The 16,833-nt window shown below is 26.7% G+C and overlaps 1 protein-coding gene across 1 annotated transcript in view; it reads left to right on the top strand.

The window, feature by feature from the left end:
• Positions 1-16,833, top strand: part of LOC129754950 (sodium-coupled monocarboxylate transporter 1) — a 218,391-nt gene that overhangs the window by 110,984 nt on the left and 90,574 nt on the right.

The raw sequence follows: 16,833 nt of genomic DNA, 5'->3' as shown, positions 1-16,833 counted from the left end.
GGTAAAATCCGAGCAGTTGATTTCGAATTTGTCGACCAAAAATCCGGGCAATATCTGGACAAATTTGATCAAAATCCATAAATTGCTGAAAAAAAATCAAGAAAATATACTTAAAAAATTATTATTTTTATTAAATTTTCCCAAAAAAATTTGTTTTAGTCGAATGAATATAAAGATTTTATAAAAGAATTTGTTTTTTTGTTTTATTTGAAAAATAAAGTGAATGAATCTGGGCAAAATCCGCGAAATTTCCGGGCTTTCTGAATGAAATCTGGGCAACCGGGCAACCGGGCAACCAGGCCGTACCGGATTTTTCCAAAAATTTTGTTCAATTATCCGGGCAAACCTGAATAAAACTGTTGTAGTATACCCAGTTAATTCGGAGCATCAATCTTGCCCAGTCAGATTTTTTTTTTCAACGTTTCCAAGTATACAAAATTTTCATTTTCTTTAACTTCTCTAGCGAACCTCACTTTCCTGATGAACTCGTTTCCAGTAAAAAAATACTGGGACATAAAACGCAATTTCTGAATACTAAATTTCATATGAGATGTAACTCATTTCAGGGTTGTTTTTCTCTATTATCTTTGTAACTTAATTTTATGGGCCTTATCGGTGAAAAATGATGTCCTTTTTAGTAAGAACATCTTAAGATTATGAAATTTTAAAATTATGATAATGCTTCTAATAAATTCTACTCGCTCATTTTCATTTTTTCTAACTTTTTAACTGTCTATGAAATTTTATAAACTGATGATGTTCTTACTAAAAAATCAAGTAACAAAAATTTATCTACGGTTATTATTCTCTTCAAAATATTATAACTTTGGCTAATAAAAATCAAAAACACATTATTACACTATTATCACACTATTTTCACACTATTATCAAAATCTTAATTGTATTTCTGTTCAAATACTTCGGATTACGTACATATCAAGTTCAATATTTGTCACTCTCGGTTCGCTTCATCAAAATTTCATAAAAAAGTAACAGTTCATGAGCTTTTAAGTCGATAATGAAGGATTTCCGAGGTGATTGTGCAAAAATATTTTACCATGTCCTTTTTTATCGTAAATTTCTCAAAAACTCATAAACTTAGACATCTGATAAAATAGGCAAGGTAATCCTTTTCATTATCAACACAACGCTGCCAAAATTTTGCATTTCCTTACCCTAGGGATGAATGGCGCTGAAATTAAGTGCCCAGGTTCTAAATGATCAAAGCCATTGCATTTCTCAAGCAAGCATCATGAGTTTTTGTTTCATATTCAGAAACGAAGTGTTTAAACTTTATTCTTTTGCAGAATTCAACACTTGAAAACGTTGGTCCAGAATAGAATTCATCATTTCAAATTCATATTTTAATTCAGATTACAAAAAAAAATAATTCAGATTGAAACCAAAACCTCGAATATAAAATACTAGATTAATGATTGAGGGTTCTGAAACATATTTCAGTTCTCTTCGAAGTTCAAATTTCAAATTTGTAACCAGAGTCAGTCAGTTTTTATTTTAGAAAAAATCCACAAGATTTATTCATTTAAATACAAAGTTTTTACTTATGAAGAAACATGTCATGTTCCCATATGGAAAATTTATATTATTATTATTGAAGTTTAATCAAGAGCCAAATTTCGAACTTAAACCTTGAATATGGATCGAGATTGCAAGTATCAGGTTTGGACTGCAAAACGTCAATCTTTTTATTTTACTCTTAAAAAAATAAATTTAATTTAAATAATAGTGACAAAATTTGATAGGTTTAGCTTATTTGATTTAAGCGTAGTATAATTTTTTTTAACAAATTGAAGGTTTTCTTATAAAAACTTATTCTATGTTCAAGTCAAATAAGCTAAATTGAAGAGATATTAGAGCAAAATCAAAGATTTCAACCATCGATCAAAGTAAGTTCTCATATTTGTTACCAAAGGATTCCGTTTACAAATTAAGTTTACCATTTTAGAGATTTTCAAGTTTATTTGAAAATAATCGATTTAATTTAATGTATTAATGTGATGTGAATGAACTTAGAAATGAATAAAGAAAAGAAATTATAAATATTTTTTTTACTTTTTACTTTTGTTTTACTTTTTAGTAAATTTATCATAAAATTACGGTTTACAAACAGCACCTTCCTCTCATGAGATCGTTCTTCCAAACGATAACGAAGCAAATTTTGTTTTATTTTTCAAAAGAGGATTTTTGTATCGTTTAAAAGTCATAAGCTCGAAAATCTTCGATTTTGCTGGTAAAATGTGAAATCTTCCAAAACTTCAAAGTTTTCATGCAAAAACTTTTTGATCATCAAAAGTTCATCTTATTTAAACTCTTCAGATTGTTCATTGAGGTTTGTAGTCAGTACCCCTGGAATTAACAAGTGGCTTGACCATGGTTGAAAATGGATGTAAAACGTTCGCATCCGCTTGATGAGAAGATGTCAGCATTCCAGGTTTGCCATCGAAAGCGGAAGACTCCCACGTTCACATACCTTCCTACTAGTTAAGGGCTGTCTGAGAAAGTTAATCAATCACTCGGAAGGGTAACTGTGCATAAATTTACCAATGATTGTTTTTTGGGTGACTTTAAAAGTAGAATGAACAGATTTTGGTGTTTACAGCTTTTTATTTTATTTATATACAGAAATGCCTCCGCCTAATTTTTTTTTTTGTTTTAAGTTGACAGAAGGTCACTCAACCCCGGTAATATGTCACCGCAGCAAAGGAAAAATTGCGGAAGAAAAAAAAAGAAAGCCATAAAATCCTTCCAAGGATCCTTAATAATTTACGATCCGAGGGGGACCAAATTAAAACTATACCGTATATGCCACCGGGTTGTCGTAAAACTTGCTGATGCCAAAACATCCCATCCTCTTCCTCGTCGTCGGAATCACTTTTCTTATCGTTTCATGTGTGCGAGTTTGTGTTTCCTGGGATGCTGTGATCTTGTGATTTTGGCTTTTCTTCCTCCCCCTCATCAAAACGACAACCGACAGCCGGATGCTTGGAGACAATAATGATAGCACAAATGATGCATAAAATTAGCCACGGCAACCTATCTAATCTGGCATGTTTCTTCCGGGACTGGGGAGAAAATTGCTACCCACCATTTGGAAGTAACGATGTGGTGAATCTATATGTGTCGCTCCGGATGACTTATTGCCATCTGTTTGATATTGTTTATGATTTATGTTGCAGAATATTTGGCTCCAACGCATAAATAAAACGATTGCGTTTGCTTGATTAATGTTTTTGTAGCTTCTTTTGGAGTTTTTTTTTTTCTCGAGATGTATCAAAATGTAAGTAAAGAGATTGGGTGGTTTATATTGAAGGAAAAATTTAACGAAAATCATACACTGCTTTTCTATTCATCGATAGGAAACAATGGATTTGCATATGCCACTCGTATCAGTACTTAGTTTTAATTGCAACATTTCAGCTCAATTGGCAACACATTGAAACAAAACGAAACAAATCCACGCCAATGACCATCTGGCGATAAGAATCAGAGGCCCTCGATGAGTTTCGCTCGCCCATTTCCCCGGTGTTGACTCTATTCAATGACGCTTAGTGCATTCAGTTTTTTTCCCCTCTACCTTTACACTAAAAGGCTCCATTGCTCGGCGAAGGCTCACCGAAACGAACTCATCTGTAAAATACCAAACTAGAAGCTTTGGAAAAGTGGAAAAGGAAAATAGGAACAATCGGAACGAACCTATCTGAAAATGAATAAACACACTTGAGAACAAAACAGAGCACCTCAGCTAACAGAGAGAGAGAATGCACAATGGAAGAACTAAACAATGGCTTTATCCCATCGTAAGCGGAGGCGGAAAACGAGAGCTACCAATTTGAATTTCTGCGGCCAACATTCGCATCCGGTCCGATCGCCAGTCGCAGGCAGGCCACAGATGCATTCCCGAGTGGGCCACACAGGACGACACGAGAGCATCAGCAACTCGAATCGGTGCAGCTGGCCATCGGACACAAAAAAATAACGGTAGGACCCACTCGATTTTTTGCGCTCAATGAGTCCTATCCTTGGTCTGGCTTCCGGAAAAAGTCCACTGACTGTCCCCAGTCGCTCTAAACTCTGATTGGGGACGCTTCAACTAAAAGTGGAAAAACATTGAAAAAATATGAAAATGCAACCGAACGAATTAAATGTGTTGGAAAATATCGAAGCTCTCTCTCTAAACGAGATAAGCGAGTTAGAATCGAGTCCCCCCATCGAATCGAATCGAATCGACGAGTATTTGGTGATGATTTGGCTGCTTCCGGGCAGGGATGCATTCCGAATGCAAATCAGGCGAAGATGAATGAATAATAATTTTAAATATTGATTTTTATGGATTTCCCGAGTTGAATGTCATTGACAAAAAGAATTTATTTTAAACCGATATTTGAAGCAATATTAACGTTTTTTTTTTTCAATTTATCATAAAATAATGTCTTTCGAATGTCTGAATTTGTTTTCAATTTCTGCTACATTTCGATCCAATACATTTCTTTTAAAAGAAACTGAGGGCAATTTAGCGGATAAACCTGCTTCGCAATTAACAAAACTTGATTATTTTTTAATGGAATTTCTGCTGGCAAAATCTGAAAATAACGAAGTATGACCATCATGAGATTGAAATTAAAGTATAATCGGTTAGTATAGATCGTAGTTTGCGAAGGGTAGATACAATCTGTTTAGGCTTTTAAAAACAGCAAAACCAAAGTTTTCGTTTTGAAAATTGTTGTTTTTTTCCACTGGATCAGAATATGGAAAACCATTAAATTTTATATAAAACAACCAGAAAATACATACTGGAATATGCTAGGGATCATGCAACGAGCAGACATGGTATAGGATTCAACCGCTGGAATTTTTCTGAAATAGTTGTCCATCAGAAATCACCTGTCTGATTGCCTTGGTACCGGCTTTACAGCTTAAGAGCTCTGGAATTAGAAAATTGTTTTTTGAGATTGTTTTTTAATAGTCATAGCTAGGTAACACTTTCAGCTTATCGGAGAAAAAATTGTGGAACCTTTCAGCGATCTACACTTAGTTTTTCGCTTATTAAAAACTAAAAATTTTGGTATGAGACTTGACTTGACCCTTCAACGTAGTTGCCGATTATATGCTTCACTCCAATGCTTGATTTGAACTTTATGGACATTTCTGACAGTGTTTGCATTCTTTTCCATTACTCACACCCAGTAATTTTTTAAATAATCGGTTTTGCCAGCTATCAATTTAATAATTATGGATTTTGATGGAAACTGTGTATTTAAAATTGTTTTTTTCTTCTTCTCTTACATCGTAAATATCTAAAAAACGCGTAAATTTTAAATTTTAACAAAAATAGGTCGGATAGTACTTTTCATAGGCAGTAAACTGCTGTCAAAAATTTGAATGTCCGATTTCTATTAAACGAGCTATAAGCAAAATAAAGTGTCCCGTTTCTAAAAGAACTAAGCTTTATGTAGTATTCAGCATTGTTCAAAATTGTCATAAGCTTAAAGAAGAACAAATAGAGTGATAACCTGATTTTGTCACCCCCATTTCACATTTGCATTTCGAATTTACATTTTAGAATGACAAATTGGAGAAAGTAAGAAATTCAGATAATTTTTTAAGGTGGTTTATAGAGGTTATTCTAATGGAAAAATTAAGCAAATATAAACAAAGTAACCAGTAAAACAGCGTGACTGATATGAATAGAACACTATCGATTGATTTTGCCACTTACGAGCAGTTTCTTGAGTGAAAGACTTCATTTTTGAAATTCTTGTTTTTTCTGTCAATTTTTTTAATTTTTGCAATTTTAGAAATTTTTGAAATTTTTGTAATTTTTCTAATTTTTGTAATTATTTGTAATTTTTGTAATTTTTGTAATTTTTGTAATTTTTGTAATTTTTGTAATTTTTGTAATTTTTGTAATTTTTGTCATTTTTGTAGTTTTTGTAATTTTTGTAATTTTTGTCACTTTTGTAATTTTTGTAATTTTTTTAATTTTTGTCATTTTTGAAATTTTTGTATTTTTGTCATTTTTGTAATTTTTGTAATTTTTGTAATTTTTGTAACTTTTGTAATTTTTTAATTTTTGTAATTTTTGTAATCTTTGTAATTTTTGTAATTTTTGTAATTTTTGTGATTTTTGTAATTTTTGCAATTTTCGTCATTTTTGTAATTTTTGTAATTTTTGTAATTTTTGTATTTTTTGTAATTTTTAATTTTTGTAATTTTTGTAATTTTTGTGATTTTTGTTATTTTTGTAATTTTTGTAATTTTTGTAATTTTTGTAATTTTTGTAATTTTTGTAATTTTTGTAATTTTTGTAATTTTTGTAATTTTTGTCATTTTTGTAGTTTTTGTAATTTTTGTAATTTTTGTCACTTTTGTAATTTTTGTAATTTTTTTAATTTTTGTCATTTTTGAAATTTTTGTATTTTTGTCATTTTTGTAATTTTTGTAATTTTTGTAATTTTTGTAACTTTTGTAATTTTTTAATTTTTGTAATTTTTGTAATCTTTGTAATTTTTGTAATTTTTGTAATTTTTGTGATTTTTGTAATTTTTGCAATTTTCGTCATTTTTGTAATTTTTGTAATTTTTGTAATTTTTGTATTTTTTGTTATTTTTAATTTTTGTAATTTTTGTAATTTTTGTGATTTTTGTTATTTTTGTAATTTTTGTAATTTTTGTAATTTTTGTAATTTTTGTAATTTTTGTAATTTTTGTAATTTTTGTAATTTTTGTAATTTTTGTAATTTTTGTAATTTTTGTAATTTTTGTAATTTTTGTAATTTTTGTAATTTTTGTAATTTTTGTATTTTTTGTAAGTTTTGTAATTTTTGTAATTTTTGTAATTTTTGTAATTTTTGTAATTTTTGTAATTTTTGTAATTTTTGTAATTTTTGTAATTTTTGTAATTTTTGTAATTTTTGTAATTTTTGTAATTTTTGTAAATTTTGTAATTTTTGTAATTTTTGTAATTTTTGTAATTTTTGTAATTTTTGAAATTTTTGTAATTTTTGTAATTTTTGTAATTTTTGTAATTTTTGTAATTTTTGTAATTTTTGTAATTTTTGTAATTTTTGTAATTTTTGTAATTTTTGTAATTTTTGTAATTTTTGTCATTTTTGTAATTTTTGTAATTTTTGTAATTTTTGTAATTTTTGTAATTTTTGTAATTTTTGTAATTTTTGTAATTTTTGTAATTTTTGTAATTTTTGTAATTTTTGTAATTTTTGTAATTTATGTAATTTTTGTAATTTTTGTAATTTTTGTAATTTTTGTAATTTTTGTAATTTTTGTAATTTTTGTAATTTTTGTAATTTTTGTAATTTTTGTAATTTTTGTAATTTTTGTAATTTTTGTAATTTTTGTAATTTTTGTAATTTTTGTAATTTTTGTAATTTTTGTAATTTTTGTAATTTTTGTAATTTTTGTAATTTTTGTAATTTTTGTAATTTTTGTAATTTTTGTAATTTTTGTAATTTTTGTAATTTTTGTAATTTATGTAATTTTTGTAATTTTTGTAATTTTTGTAATTTTTGTAATTTTTGTAATTTTTGTAATTTTTGTAATTTTTGTAATTTTTGTAATTTTTGTAATTTTTGTAATTTTTGTAATTTTTGTAATTTTTGTAATTTTTGTAATTTTTGTAATTTTTGTAATTTTTGTAATTTTTGTAATTTTTGTAATTTTTGTAATTTTTGTAATTTTTGTAATTTTTGTAATTTTTGTATTTTTTGTAATTTTTGTAATTTTTGTAATAATTATAATTTTTGTAATTTTTGTAATTTTTGTCATTTTTGTAATTTTTGTAATTTTTGTAATTTTTGTAATTTTTGTTATTTTTGTAATTTTTGTAACTTTTGTAATTTTTGTAATTTTTGTAATTTTTGTAATTTTTGTAATTTTTGTAATTTTTGTAATTTTTGTAATTTTTGTAATTTTTGAAATTTTTGTAATTTTTGTCATTTTTGTCATTTTGTAGTTTTTGTCATTTTTGTCATTTTTGTCAGGTTTGTCATTTTTGTTAGTTTTGTCATTCTTGACATTGACATTGACAAAAATGATAAAAATGACAAAAATGACAAAAATGACAAAAATGACAAAAATGACAAAAATGACAAAAATGACAAAAATGACAAAAATGACAAAAATGACAAAAATGACAAAAATGACAAAAATGACAAAAATGACAAAAATGACAAAAATGACAAAAATGACAAAAATGACAAAAATGACAAAAATGACAAAAATGACAAAAATGACAAAAATGACAAAAATGACAAAAATGACAAAAATGACAAAAATGACAAAAATGACAAAAATGACAAAAATGACAAAAATGACAAAAATGACAAAAATGACAAAAATGACAAAAATGACAAAAATGACAAAAATGACAAAAATGACAAAAATGACAAAAATGACAAAAATGACAAAAATGACAAAAATGACAAAAATGACAAAAATTACAAAAATTACAAAAATTACAAAAATTACAAAAATTACAAAAATTACAAAAATTACAAAAATTACAAAAATTACAAAAATTACAAAAATTACAAAAATTACAAAAATTACAAAAATTACAAAAATTACAAAAATTACAAAAATTACAAAAATTACAAAAATTACAAAAATTACAAAAATTACAAAAATTACAAAAATTACAAAAATTACAAAAATTACAAAAATTACAAAAATTACAAAAATTACAAAAATTACAAAAATTACAAAAATTACAAAAATTACAAAAATTACAAAAATTACAAAAATTACAAAAATTACAAAAATTACAAAAATTACAAAAATTACAAAAATTAAAAAATTACAAAAATTACAAAAATTACAAAAATTACAAAAATTACAAAAATTACAAAAATTACAAAAATTACAAAAATTACAAAAATTACAAAAATTACAAAAATTACAAAAATTACAAAAATTACAAAAATTACAAAAATTACAAAAATTACAAAAATGACAAAAATTTCAAAAATTACAAAAATTACAAAAATTACAAAAATTACAAAAATTACAAAAATTACAAAAATTACAAAAATTACAAAAATTACAAAAATTACAAAAAATACAAAAATTACAAAAAATACAAAAATTACAAAAATTACAAAAATTACAAAAATTACAAAAATTACAAAAATTACAAAAATTACAAAAATTTCAAAAATTACAAAAATTAAAAAAAATACATAAATTACAAAAATTACAAAAATTACAAAAATTACAAAAATGACAAAAATTACAAAAATTACAAAAATTACAAAAATTACAAAAATCACAAAAATCACAAAAATTACAAAAATTACAAAAATTAAAAATTACAAAAAATACAAAAATTACAAAAATTACAAAAATTACAAAAATTACAAAAATTACAAAAATGACAAAAATTGCTGAAAATTACAAAAATCACAAAAATTACAAAAATTACAAAAATTACAAAAATTACAAAAATTACAAAAATTACAAAAATTAAAAAATTACAAAAGTTACAAAAATTACAAAAAATACAAAAATGACAAAAATGACAAAAAATACAAAAATTTCCAAAATGACAATAATTAAAAAAATTACAAAAATTACAATAATGACAAAAATGACAAAAATTACAAAAATTACAAAAATTACAAAAATGACAAAAATTACAAAAATTACAAAAATTACAAAAATTACAAAAATTACAAAAATTACAAAAATTACAAAAATTGCGAAAATTTCAAAAATTAAAAATATTACAAAAATTACAAAAATTACAAAAATTACAAAAATTACAAAAATTACAAAAATTACAAAAGTACAAAAATTAAAATTGGAGAAAGTAAGAAATTCAGATAATTTTTTAAGGTGGTTTATAGAGGTTATTCGAATGGAAAAATTAAGCAAATATAAACAAAGTAACCAGTAAAACAGCGTGACTGATATGAATAGAACACTATCGATTGCTTTTGCCACTTACGAGCAGTTTCTGGAGTGAAAGACTTCATTTTTGAAATTCTTGTTTTTTCTGTCAATTTTTTTAATTTTTGTAATTTTTGTAATTTTTGTAATTTTTGTAATTTTTGTAATTTTTGTAATTTTTGTAATTTTTGTAATTTTTGTAATTTTTGTAATTTTTGTAATTTTTGTAATTTTTGTAATTTTTGTAATTTTTGTAATTTTTGTAATTTTTGTAATTTTTGTAATTTTTGTAATTTTTGTAATTTTTGTCATTTTGTAGTTTTTTTCATTTTTGTCATTTTTGTCAGGTTTGTCATTTTTGTTAGTTTTGTCATTCTTGACATTGACATTGACAAAAATGACAAAAATGACAAAAATGACAAAAATGACAAAAATGACAAAAATGACAAAAATGACAAAAATGACAAAAATGACAAAAATGACAAAAATTACAAAAATGACAAAAATGACAAAAATGACAAAAATGACAAAAATGACAAAAATGACAAAAATGACAAAAATGACAAAAATGACAAAAATGACAAAAATGACAAAAATGACAAAAATGACAAAAATGACAAAAATGACAAAAATGACAAAAATGACAAAAATGACAAAAATGACAAAAATGACAAAAATGACAAAAATGACAAAAATGACAAAAATGACAAAAATGACAAAAATGACAAAAATGACAAAAATGACAAAAATGACAAAAATGACAAAAATGACAAAAATGACAAAAATGACAAAAATGACAAAAATGACAAAAATGACAAAAATGACAAAAATGACAAAAATGACAAAAATGACAAAAATGATAAAAATGACAAAAATGACAAAAATGACAAAAATGACAAAAATGACAAAAATGACAAAAATGACAAAAATGACAAAAATGACAAAAATGACAAAAATGACAAAAATGACAAAAATGACAAAAATGACAAAAATGACAAAAATGACAAAAATGACAAAAATGACAAAAATGACAAAAATGACAAAAATGACAAAAATGACAAAAATGACAAAAATGACAAAAATGACAAAAATGACAAAAATGACAAAAATGACAAAAATGACAAAAATGACAAAAATGACAAAAATGACAAAAATGACAAAAATGACAAAAATGACAAAAATGACAAAAATGACAAAAATGACAAAAATGACAAAAATGACAAAAATGACAAAAATGACAAAAATGACAAAAATGACAAAAATGACAAAAATGACAAAAATGACAAAAATGACAAAAATGACAAAAATGACAAAAATGACAAAAATGACAAAAATGACAAAAATGACAAAAATGACAAAAATGACAAAAATGACAAAAATGACAAAAATGACAAAAATGACAAAAATGACAAAAATGACAAAAATGACAAAAATGACAAAAATGACAAAAATGACAAAAATGACAAAAATGACAAAAATGACAAAAATGACAAAAATGACAAAAATGACAAAAATGACAAAAATGACAAAAATGACAAAAACGACAAAAACGACAAAAATGACAAAAATGACAAAAATGACAAAAATGACAAAAATGACAAAAATGACAAAAATGATAAAAATGACAAAAATGACAAAAATGACAAAAATGACAAAAATGACAAAAATGACAAAAATGACAAAAATGACAAAAATGACAAAAATTACAAAAATGACAAAAATGACAAAAATGACAAAAATGACAAAAATGACAAAAATGACAAAAATGACAAAAATGACAAAAATGACAAAAATGACAAAAATGGCAAAAATGACAAAAATGACAAAAATGACAAAAATGACAAAAATGACAAAAATGACAAAAATGACAAAAATGACAAAAATGACAAAAATGACAAAAATGACAAAAATGACAAAAATGACAAAAATGACAAAAATGACAAAAATGACAAAAATGACAAAAATGACAAAAATGACAAAAATGACAAAAATGACAAAAATGACAAAAATGACAAAAATGACAAAAATGACAAAAATGACAAAAATGACAAAAATGACAAAAATGACAAAAATGACAAAAATGACAAAAATGACAAAAATGACAAAAATGACAAAAATGACAAAAATGACAAAAATGACAAAAATGACAAAAATGACAAAAATGACAAAAATGACAAAAATGACAAAAATGACAAAAATGACAAAAATGACAAAAATGACAAAAATGACAAAAATGACAAAAATGACAAAAATGACAAAAATGACAAAAATGACAAAAATGACAAAAATGACAAAAATGACAAAAATGACAAAAATGACAAAAATGACAAAAATGACAAAAATGACAAAAATGACAAAAATGACAAAAATGACAAAAATGACAAAAATGACAAAAATGACAAAAATGACAAAAATGACAAAAATGACAAAAATGACAAAAATGACAAAAATGACAAAAATGACAAAAATGACAAAAATGACAAAAATGACAAAAATGACAAAAATGACAAAAATGACAAAAATGACAAAAATGACAAAAATGACAAAAATGACAAAAATGACAAAAATGACAAAAATGACAAAAATGACAAAAATGACAAAAATGACAAAAATGACAAAAATGACAAAAATGACAAAAATGACAAAAATGACAAAAATGACAAAAATGACAAAAATGACAAAAATGACAAAAATGACAAAAATGACAAAAATGACAAAAATGACAAAAATGACAAAAATGACAAAAATGACAAAAACGACAAAAACGACAAAAATGACAAAAATGACAAAAATGACAAAAATGATAAAAATGACAAAAATGACAAAAATGACAAAAATGACAAAAATGACAAAAATGACAAAAATGACAAAAATGACAAAAACGACAAAAATGACAAAAATGACAAAAATGACAAAAATGACAAAAATGACAAAAATGACAAAAATGACAAAAATGACAAAAATGACAAAAATGACAAAAATGACAAAAATGACAAAAATGACAAAAATGACAAAAATGACAAAAATGACAAAAATGACAAAAATGACAAAAATGACAAAAATGACAAAAATGACAAAAATGACAAAAATGACAAAAATGACAAAAATGACAAAAATGGCAAAAATGACAAAAATGACAAAAATGACAAAAATGACAAAAATGACAAAAATGACAAAAATGACAAAAATGACAAAAATGACAAAAATGACAAAAATGACAAAAATGACAAAAATGACAAAAATGACAAAAATGACAAAAATGACAAAAATGACAAAAATGACAAAAATGACAAAAATGACAAAAATTAAAAAAATGACTTAACTGGGCATTTTGATCATGGTTTGGATTTTTTGGTCAATCTTTTTATGATGGCTTTTTTTGTTATTTTTGACGGTTTGGTCGATTTTCTTAATTTTTTCTGTTGTTTGTTTTTTTTTGTATGGATTTTGTCATTTTTGAGAATTTTTTAATTTTGTTAGATAATTGTTGCATTTTCACAAAAATGTAAATTTAGTGTTTTTGGATTATTTTGTTTCTTGTTTATGTTATTTTTGTTAATCTGTCAATTTTATTAAATTTTATTGATTTTTTTTAGACTAAGGTTAAATTAAACATTTTTATTTGGGTGAATTGTACTCGAGCCTAAACATCATGAAAAAATGCTCAGTTCGAGATGCCTTTGGAATCTTTTACGTTTTGTTTTAATGAGAAATAGTAGACATAAAGGTGAAACTTTTCGATGAATTTAAATTTTTTCACTCTGCTTTTTTTCTTCAGAGATCGCTTAAAATGCACGTAGAATCAATTTTAAGGTCTTTTTCTAGAATTTCTAATTTTTTTGAAATCAGATTGATAACTACTAAGCGGTACGTTGATTTTCTGAAACTTCTATTGAAAAAAACTGCATGTTTTCTGTTAATGAAAACAAAAAATTTGAAGATTTTGTCAACGGAATGTCTGAGCTGTTGTACTGGGAAAAGATTTAAAATTATTGACACTTTTGAAATGTCTGCTATGAGAACTGTTGTACATATTTCGTAAATTTTTGTACAAAATTAAATGGTTTTCCGTCTGTGTGTCTTGTAAGCACCATCTCAAAAAAAAATTGTCTTATAAACATTATAAAAAATCAAATGAGGAGCTAAATCCTTTTTAATTATATTTATGTTTCCAAAAGCTTTATATGGTCGAAACTCTACTATGGAGAACTTGGTGGCGCTACTGTTTTGTAATTATCTTTCATTGACTTCAGCAAGTAACAGTTCAGATTCACTCCCATCCCGTCATCGTCTCTCCTAGACATTTACACCAACAACAACCAAACAATTGTATTGCAACAAGTCCATGGAATGTTATGTTCCACAGAACTCCAGAAATAGTCCAACTGTAACTCAAATGCTGTCTTGAAAGTTTAGACTAAACCTTTGGGATATGTTGGAAACCACACCTTGATGGGCTACTAATAATTATATCGGAAATAATCAAATACAGGAGTACCAGGCAGGTTTTGAAACCTTATCCTCCAATTCAGTAACTACCCCAATGTAGCCAGTGTTTTATCACTTATCACATGGTGAAACAGAATTGTTCCATACATAGATACTAGTAGAGCTCCGCCAGCTCAGTGATTATTTCAGGGACTGTGGTTGAAGACTTAAGCCATTAAAAATATTCTAATTATTTAACATAACTTCATAAGATTAATCAACTTTTACCTTTAATTTTCAGTCATTTTCTGTTAAAATTTTTCGATGTATGGAGTTTTAATTTATCAAGTTATCAGTGTTGATTCTTGTTCTTCGTGACAAATCTCAACAAATTTTTAATCCATAAATTATGATTTGGTCCTAATAATGTAGAATAACTATGAATTGCTTTCTTCATTTAAAAAAATTCCGTATGACCAAATCATCACATTGTTTCGTAAGATTTCGACCCTGAATATCGGCTTCCACCCTCCTTCTGATGTTACCATATAGCTTCAAGTCTGTTGTTGACCGGAATGTGCGATTTTTTACCGTAACTTTCCCTAGCAACATTCAAAAATGTAGGTATTGGAAGGGCAGAAAAAACCCTCATCGGTCGTCGGAGGGCGATTTCCTCGTCATCTAGACGATCCAGCAGCAGCCTCGGAGCTTCTAGGAACAGAAGTAGCAGCAGGACACTTTTTGTGCGCCCATCAACAACTGCTCAGAAGCAGCGAAAAGATGACTTCTAGGTTTTTTCTTTTTCTATTTTTTTTTGTTTCGGGAAGCTGAGCTTCCCTGGTTCATCTATGGATCTATGGATATTGTGCCCGGCAAACGGTTTTCGCTGCATGCCGCCAAATAACGAACCGTGAGATTTTCATTCCGCAACGGGTTTTTGTTTCCTGTCTCGCTCTCTCTTCTTTCGAATATGTTTCAATCGTGTGGGATGAGCTGAGATAGCAAACGGATGGACGGGCGGCTAAAAAATACTCGTTGTTTTTAAAAATTGGATTTTCGATCGTTTGGAAGTGAAACAACAACAGAAAGCCGGGCGTTTGCTATCTGATGTTTCTGCAAATGTTATTTCGATTTTAGTTTTGCAAAAGATGCTTTTGAGCGGTGGATTTGGTTCTGTCGAACGAACTGGAGCACAACATTTTTCTCCGAGGCCATCGGGTGTGCCATCTATCACTGCCCAGGGGAGTAATGTGTATCAATATATCATTAATACAATCTAGATTCCATTCGACACTGCACTCTAGCTGGAGTAGGTGTAGCGTTTGGCTAAAATTGCCTTCCTTCCTGTATGCGAGAATTGAAAATCGGAATCTAATTTAAGACACGTACGCTCCATCGAGTGTTGGAATGCCCACGCCTCTGATGGTTATTGTTTGTCACACTGCCATTCTGGCTTTATCAACTACAGAGTGATTTGGAGGTAATTGGATTTTCATTCAATTCCAACTATGACCTCCTTACTGTAAAGCACTTGTTTTGTCACTTCGCTTGGTTCGTATGATAAGTTTAAATCGCTTCAATGAACAATGTTGTTCAAATATTAGTTATTGCTTACGTTATTCAACTCAAGCATACCGGAAACGGAAACTTCCAACCTCAGCTCAGTTATAAAAATGAAAGCGCTGAAAGTGAATCATTTGCCTTAAACGACGATACCATCAGCAGCAATCAGATAGCGATTGAATCAAACTTTCGGTCCACACGTTTTAGCAAGTTGAGTAGATTTTTTCCGCTGAACATCGTCGTTGTCATCGACAGGATAGCAAAAGTTTTCTTCTGACTCCCGAAGTGGGGGCGGTTTGGCTAAACCGAAAACAGAAAATCTGAGAAAAAGTTGACCACAACGCTTCCACACCCCGAGCAGACTTTGATGCCTAAATCGATAGCAAACAGTAGCCAAAATTAGCTATCAATGCCAAAATGATAGCATAATTTAGTGTTGTATTTTTTCCGGTGCCAAAATTAGGTTTCATTCAAGTATCGAAAGACTGAAATTTGATGACAAACCAATACCAAAGTAAAGCATCAATAACAAAATGATAGCACGATAAGGTGTTGATTTTACTACAACAGCTGAATAAGGCATCATTAAGGTTTCATTTCCAAAAATTTGAGTTTGAAAAGTTAGATCAAAATGATTAGCATGAATTGATATCAGGAAAATTGAACTTAAACCGAATGACAAATTCAGTCATTACCAGCGTAGTTCACGCTTTATTTAGTATTGTGTTCTCTGTCATAACAGAACAAGGCATCATTAAGGTATTATATTATTATTTAAGTTTCACAATCTGATTCGAAATTGTAAGTCTGCAAGATATTCTTACATAATTTACTAAAAAAAAATCAAAAAAACCTTGTCATGATAATAAATTTCATTTCATTTGACTAAAACGATCGTAGATGGTTATTTTAATGTTTC

Source organism: Uranotaenia lowii, chromosome 3, assembly GCF_029784155.1.
Source record: "Uranotaenia lowii strain MFRU-FL chromosome 3, ASM2978415v1, whole genome shotgun sequence".
Lineage (NCBI taxonomy): Eukaryota > Metazoa > Arthropoda > Insecta > Diptera > Culicidae > Uranotaenia > Uranotaenia lowii.
The sequence above is the reverse complement of the archived record's forward strand: the minus strand, read 5'-3'. Positions and strand labels throughout refer to the sequence as shown.